The following is an 8,472-nucleotide window of genomic DNA, read 5'->3' as shown; positions in this document are numbered from 1 at the left end:
GAATTTGGGAGCTCATCGCAATACGCGATGATCTATAGAGAAGCCATCGCGTATCATGACGTAGAGTGATGATTCACCACGTAGGCTTGCCACGTTGTGCCACGTGGCTGACGCAGTGCCACGTGGTGACACGTGAAGAACATAGTGCCACGTGGGGACATGTGGCGGGACACTTGTCAGTTTGTCAGACCATGTCATCGCGATATGCGATGACGTAAAAGTTTGGGCCGTCGCGTATCGCGATTGGCCAGAAAATCATAATTTTCATTTTTCATTTTTCATTTTTGGTCCTTCGATTTTAAGAACTTGGCTCTTTTGTCTTGATATTTTCCCAATGTTACAATCTGGGGTTCATTGGCCACCTCCTGCTCCCACACTCACTTCCTTTCTTCATGATTTTGATCACCATACACTTCAGTCCGGACCAACAACCTTCTCATCCGACCATCCTCTACGTAATTCGTCATCTAAAAGGTACGCTCGACCTAACCCTAGCCTGGTTATACTCAAATTTTCCATGTTTCATATAATAAATGCAGGTCAAAGTTTGTTGACACATTTCTTCTTCGATTTTAGGTCTTAGTTTCTTCTACTCTGTTGGATTTGAAGGTAATTATATGCATATTGTGCTATCAATTTGGCTTGGTAATTTTATTTCTGAAATTGCTAATTTCTTTTGGTATTTTGTTTGTCATTTTTAGGTTTTATATCTAAGGACTCTGTTGGATTAATGTTATTTGCAACTCTCGAAGATAATTTGGTCTTTTTGGTATTGGTATGTAATTCACATATTTGGGGTTTTGGATTTAAAAGGTTTGTGTTTGTTGTATGTATATTGTTAAGGTTATTTCTTTCTCATCTATGAATTAAACTAATAGATTACAAATTTTATATATTTACTTCCAGGATCATCGGTAACAAAATGGGTGAATGAATATGAAGCACCTGCTGGTGGTGTTTTTAGACGTAATTTTTCTAATGCATTGTCGTTTGTGCATAATTGCTATGTCATCCTAAGATTCTACATTTTTTTTAGTTTGTGAATTATTGTTAATTGTTTGCATAAAACAGCCAACTATTCTATAACATAAAAACTTAAAAAAAACTAATTAAGGAATAAACGGGTCTGCACAAAATCCAACCTGTTTAGCTAATTGTGTGTGCGGGTTTGACCCGAGTTAACCCAAACCTATTTAAACTAAACCAAAACCCATGAATTTTGTGTTAGGTTTGTGTTGTGTTATAAATTAACACTCTTAATAGAAATAAATAAATAGATTGACATTTAAAATATATGCATGATTTTTTAGGTATGAATAGGTTCAGTCAAAGCACATGGAGCACAATTCACTATGAAATGAATAATTTTAATCAGGCTTTGCATTTGGACTATAGGTCTGATACAAACACTAGTTGTCGAAGCTCAATTCTTAGGCTGAGTGCTAATAGAAGTTGTAGCAATATTTATGGCAATTAATGAGAACCTGTCAAAGAGGCTCACTGATCCGCTGCATTCGTGTGTCAACTGCCAATTTTCAGGTTAACTCCGTTAACTAAACCCAGTTAGTTCTGTTAACTACCTTAATGAACTCTCATGCATGTAGTGTCATGTATGCATACAATGAGCTAGTCGTGTCATTGGTGACCTAGGTAAGAGTAAATAGTTGTTGGTAACTAGAATAATAAACTTGTCACACATTTTATAAGGTAACTAGAATAATAAACTTGTCACACATGTTATAGTAAACATGATATGTTACATGTATAATATATGATGTGTATAATTGTGTTACATGCTTAATATGTTACATGACTAGTTGTTATATGCTTATATGATATTGTAAGAATGTAGGATAATTAAAATGATACAACATATGATGTGTTACATGGCAATTAGCAATATGAACTATTAAACCTTAGATTAAAGAATTACTTAGAAAAATGCTTTTAAAAATTGTAACATGTCACAAATAAAATAAAATAAGTTACATAAAGTTTGATTAAATTGATTATGACTTAATGAGTTTGTAAATGATAAGGGGGGGGGGGGGGGTGTTATAACACTTTCCTTTCTTTCCTCCTTGGCCGTCCACTTTACCACACACACATACACTTTTATTTTCTAAAAACTCTCTCAAAGATCATAAGCATTTTGGTGAATTTGGAAGCAAGTGTGTTGGATTATTGGATTAAGCACTAGGTAATCATATGTAATATATATTTACCTTATTTTTTTCTTTATGTTTTAATCTTGTATACATGAAACTAGGTACCAAATAATCGGATTTTTGAAAATAAACCAAGGATGACCAAGTTTGAATCTTATTGATTTGGTTATTGTGTTGTAATATAAAAGTTTAAATGTTTTATATGAATATATTTGTTATTTGATTAAATGAGTATAATAATAAAAAGAAATGAGTTTTGATCATGTAAAATGGTTTCTTGATGATTTAGGATCATAGGGATACAAGAATCATGATTTTTGTAAGTCTTGGTTTGAATCTGCTTGCTGACAGATTTTGTGATCTAGATTGTTTGTTGTATAACTTGTTGATATAGTGATATTTTTGATTGATTTTTGATACTACGGTTAATTACACTGAGTCTATCTTTTTAAAAGTCAGAAATCATAATTTTTGGACTTTATTTGACTAGTTTTTATTAATTTACAAAATCGGGTTACAATCTTGATTGAAAAAGAAATTTTTTGAGCTGTGTTGTAAATTGTGTAATTTTTGATTAAAAATAGATAATTGTGTTATTCCACTTCTGAAATGTCATAGATTTAAGTAAGAATCCAATCCAATTGGTCTTGCATCAATTGGACATATATGAAATGTTTGGCAAAGATTTGTAATCTGTTGTGCAAATATAGAGACTGAAAATAGGTTACTGTAGAATATGAATGTTCTCTATGTTTGTGAGTATTGAAAAACTATAAGAAATATTTATGTTGTACCTAATACTTGAAAGTATATGTGGGAATTATTTGGTAATTTATTTGCATGTTTTGGCTGGTTAGAAAAATAGGTTTTAGTAACTTAAAACCTGTCCAGATTGACCAGTGTGCTATTTTGGTAAAGATAGTAGTAGTTTTTACTAGATTGTTGTGGTAAATTGGAATTTGATTTTATTGGTCAACTTGGAACTATTTGACTAAATGTTTAGTCTTACTTGTGAAAAATTGAAATTGGTGAATGTTGGACTTAGTCATAGGATTGCATGAAAAGTGGTTAGGTGCAACTTATATGATTGGTAGTTAAGTCGTGACTAGGAATATCATACAATTATTCTAAGTCTAGATAATTGGTCAAAAGTCACCAACGGGCCGTCGGTCAATATTTTGAGTCAAAGGTCAACATTTTGGTCAACGGTTAATATTTTGGTCAACGGTAAACAAAACCCAAATTTTAGTCTTCGGTTATCGAGACTTGGCTTTTTAGTCAACGGTCAACAACTTGGACCTTTTGGTCAAAAGTTAAAGAAAAGTCAAACTTTGGTCAAAGTCAACAAAAAGTCAAACTTTGGTCAAAGTCAACATGAAGTCAAACTTTGGTCAAACTTCTAATAAACAATGGGATTGTTTGGATACTAAGGGTTCTAGGAATCGTTTAGCGAATACTTATAGTGCTTGTATGATTTGGGCACTAGAACAATTTTGACTTAAACAGTTGAATTTCATTTGAACCGCATTTGTGAAACCCTCCGATCTATCTCAGATCTAAGGTTCAATAAGAATTAACGGATCTAGTTCATGATGCTCTATAATGATTGATTAATGTTATGTATTAGTATTAGTTATATAGATATTTGTATATATATTATGGAGATATTAATTAAGATGAAGCTTGAGAGAACAATCAGGCAGAGGTTCGATATCTTAAACTCAAAACTTAAATTAAATAGTGGACTAAACCACTATATATAGAAGATGGGTCTAGTTCGTTACACATTCCATAAAGAACTAGCCATCCACTTCGTTACATTACATTTAACAAATAATCTTAGCGAAACACCCCCTGATTTGTTAAACATCATTAACTAATCAGGAGGAACTTAAATTAAGGTCTAGTCCGTTAAACATCCTTAACGAACTAGACATGTCCTTTAACGAACTAGCTTAAATATAATTAACTTTTACATTAAGTAAACGACAAATAAAAAACGATAAATACAAAGACTCGAGACGCAAAACCGTGTACTAACATACACCCCCTCGTCTTGAGCTCTTTGTCTTTAATTTACTTGAAACGTCTTGTCTGCCAATCTCTGCAGCTGTGAATACCATGTTCATGACTCACACGAACAACGCGTTGAAACTACATTGCTCGGTCATAGTCTTCACGACGCTCTATAAATATCTTATTCTTAAATAGCACGTCATTGTCGGTCTCCGTTAAATTCACAAGCCACATTGGATCAATGATCTTTATCAGCTCGGTCTTTAATCCTTTACCCAAAAAAATAACGGCCTCGCCAGTTCGGTTGTCATAGTACCAACAGTTGAAAGATAAATACATGTGTTGATTCAATGTCTTCACCGGCACACGCTTCATGGTCTTTGGCGGCTTTACCTTAAGAACCAACTTCCTCCAACCTGTCCTTGGATCAATTTCATCGATACGCTTACGCTTTGGAACCTGTGGTCTAAGGAACTTAAACCCATGATCGACCTCAAACAGCAAATGTTTGTGAAACCAATCTGCATGTTGAACTCCCCCACGGTTTATAAAAGGAGGGTATGCCAAAGTCCGCACGTCCCATCTTGGTAACGAAAGAACGTCAGTAATCTTAGCATAATACTGAATGCCCTTCTCCCATTTGATAATACATACATTTAAATCAGAATCAAACAACCACGAAACAATATCACCTTGAACTTTAGATACAACATTAAAGGAGGTCATCTAATTTGCTTGAGCTCGAGCAACAACTTCAACTTTCTGCTCTTTATCCACATACCTCAATGCCTCAATAATCTTACGAGAATTCTTGTACCGATAAGCAAACCATTCTTGAATATCAGCAACGGACAGATCGAGCTTTGAATCAAATCTTGTATCAACAACATTCTTGCCTTGGAAATCTTCTCCAGATTGTGTTCTGCTGATTTGACCGTTTCCTCAGTAAATATAAGAGCACCCTGATCAACATTAGTGTGTTGAAATAAATCAGGGTATTCCTCAGCAGTCATGTCTTCGATCTCCACTTCCTCATCCTCATAAATAAACGCCGTACTCATCTCAATACTCGGATCATTTAAGATCTCTTCATCATTTTCAACTGTGACAAATGGAAAATTTTGCTTAAATACGAGTAACACTACCCAAATATTAGTTGCACAAGCATATAGACTGAAAGTCTACTGACGTACTGAATGTACAGTGAACAAACATATAGACTGAAAGTCTATTAACATACGGAATGTACAGTGAACAAACATATAGACTGAAAGTCTACTGACGTATTGAATGTACAGTGAAAAACATATAGACTGAAAGTCTAGTGACGTATCGAATGTACAGTGCACAAACATATAGACTGAAAGTCTACTGACGTACTGAATGTACAGTGAACAAACATATAGACATGAAGTCTACTGAATTCGCTAAGACCAAACACATAGACGATAGTGGACTGGTGTACTTAGTAGCATATCAATTTTTGGGACGAAAATTCTTTCAACAAGGGGATGATGAGACACCCAGCAATTTCAGGTTAACTCCATTACCAAACTCAGTTAAATCCTGTAGACTGTGTCAGTAAACTCAGTTAGTTCTGTTAACTACGTTAAGGAACTCTTATACATGTAGTGTCATGTATGCATACATTGAGTTAGTCGTGCCGTTGGTGACCTAAGTGAGGGTGACTAGTTATTGATAACTATAATAATAAACTTGTCACTAATGTTATAATATATGATAGGTTATAATAAATTTGTCACACATGATATGTTACATGTATTATATGTGATGGGTGTAATTGTGTTACATGCTACATGATTAGTTGTTGTATACTTATATGTTGTATGAGAAGTGAATAATTAAAATAATATAACATATGATATATTACATGACAAGTAACAAAAATATTAGTACACAACATATGATTACTAGAAAATGTTTATAATAGATTGTAACATGTCACATGTAATAAAAAATGACATAACCTAAAGTTAATTAAAATTGATTATGCCTTAATGATTGTGTTATTGATGAGTAAATAGCTATAAAGGTTATAGTTTTTCCTTTCTCTCCTTTTGGTCGTCCACTTCACATACCCACACACACACTTTTGTTTTTCCAAAAACTCTCTCAAAATATCATAATCAAATTGGTGATTCTTGGATCAAGTAGTAATATAGCATTTATCAAGCAAGTAAGTAAGCATGTTTAATATATTTTGTTTATTTTTCTTTGATTTGGGATTGTGTTATTGAGTATCCAAACACATGAAACCATAAGAACTAAAGAGATGATCAAGTTTTATGGTTTAAAAAAAAATTCTGTGTCTTGTCATAAATGAAAAAAAAATGAAAACCCTTTATACATAAATATTATTTTATAAATCAGTATGATAATTAAATACATGAGATTTGATAGTATAAAAATGTTCCTTGATGATTAAAGATCATAAGGATATAAGAATCATGATTTTTGTGACTTTTGGTTTGAATCTGCTTATTGACAGATTCTGTGTTTTAGATTGTAGATTGTATAACTTGATGATACGTTGGTGTTTCTGATTGATTTTTGATACTATGATTAATTAATTTGAATATAGTTTTCAAAAGGTTAAGAATCATAATTTTTGGACTTTGTTTGACTAGTTTTTATTAATTTACAAAATCGGATTGCAATCCTGATTGAAAGAGAAATTTTCTAAGCTGTGTTATAAATTGTATAAAGTGAGATTGAAAATCTATGTGGGTGTGATCCTACTTCTGGAATGTTATAAATTGAAGTAGGAATCTAACCCAATTGGTCTTGCATCAATTTGACAAATATAGAAGTTTTGGCAAATATTTGTGTACTGATGTGTTAACATAGAGACTGGAATTAGGTTGTTGTAGAGTGTGAATATTCTGTATATTTGTGTGAATTGGAAAATTATAAGAAAAATATATGTTATACCTAATACTATAAATAATATGTGTGAATTATTTGGTAATTTAATCACAAGTTTTGGCTGGTTGGAAAAATCAGTTTTAATGATTGAAAACTTGTTAAGGATGATCAACATAATGGTTAGTGAAAATAATTGTAATTTGTAATAGATTGATTGTGGTAAATTGAATTTTGACTTTATGGGTAAACTTAGAACTATTTGACTAAGGGGTTGTTTTTTTACATCTTAATGGAACCATTCAGATGTAAACATCTGATTCATTCAGACTTCAGACTGTTTGGTTCCAAACAGAAAAACATCTGAATGGTTAAAATTAGGTCTGGATCATTAAGACTTAGTGTTGTTGCTGAATAGGAGCATATTCACTAGCATTCGTTACTGACGTATTTTCTAACATTTCAGAAAATTACAGTATCAAGAATTGGAGCCATTTATGAAGTGAATGTTCGCAAGGTAGAGATGGCTCATTGTTTTAAATTATTAAAACAACATAATTTAAACAAAGAATTATAAAACAAATATTTGGGTATTTATTACCCGAGAAGCTTTTTCAAACAAAAGAAATTATATTTTATTAATAATGATTTCAAAAGTATATAATTATTTTATATTAAATTTTTTAAAAATCTTCTGCTAAAAACTAACTCTGATAAAAGATATATTAATATTTTATTATAAATAAAGCTTTATTTCAAAATATAACAGATGCTCATTCAGATCTGACTCATTCAGATCTGAATGAACCAAACAGCCCCTAAGTGGTTAGTCTTACTTGTGAAGTGTTGAACTGATAGAAGTTGGACTTAGTCATATGATTGTATGAAAAGTGACTAAGTGCACATTACTTGATTTTTGATTAAATTGTGACTAGGAACAACATGTAATCATTCTAAGTATAGAATATTGGTAATAAGTCATCAACGGGTCGTCGGTCAACATTTTGGTCAAAGGTCAATATTTTGGTCAAATGTCAACATTTTGGTCAACGGTCAACAAAACTCAAACTTTGGTCTTCGGTCATCGAGACTGGACTTTTTAGTCAACGGTCAACAAGTTGGACCTTTTGGTCAAAAGTAAACAAAAAGTCAAACTTTTGTCAAAGTCAACAAAAGTCAAACTTTGGTCAAAGTCAACAAAAAGTCAAACTTTGGTCAAATTTCAAATAAACAAGAGAATTGTTTGGATACTAAGGGTTCTAGGAATCGCTTAGCAAATACTTATAGTCCTTATATGACTTAGGCACTAGAACAACTTTGACTTAAGCAGTTGACTTACAATTTGAACTGCATTCGAGGTGAGTTTCACTACCCCACTTTTTACTTACTCCTTTTGGGAGGAAAG

General features: G+C 32.3%; 1 long non-coding RNA gene across 1 annotated transcript; it reads left to right on the top strand.

The window, feature by feature from the left end:
- Positions 1 to 352: 352 nt before the first annotated feature.
- LOC143582877 (uncharacterized) lies at positions 353 to 799 on the top strand. The gene is made up of 3 exons (XR_013144058.1): positions 353 to 474; positions 577 to 609; positions 702 to 799. It is a non-coding gene; the product is annotated as an uncharacterized LOC143582877 (long non-coding RNA).
- Positions 800 to 8,472: the final 7,673 nt, after the last annotated feature.

Source organism: Bidens hawaiensis, unplaced genomic scaffold (genome assembly GCF_021521415.1).
Source record: "Bidens hawaiensis isolate Kalapana, Puna unplaced genomic scaffold, B.hawaiensis_p1.1 tig00032038_1, whole genome shotgun sequence".
In the NCBI taxonomy this organism is placed as follows: domain Eukaryota; kingdom Viridiplantae; phylum Streptophyta; class Magnoliopsida; order Asterales; family Asteraceae; genus Bidens; species Bidens hawaiensis.
Note: the sequence above shows the minus strand (reverse complement) of the source record. Positions and strands in the feature narration are given on the sequence as shown.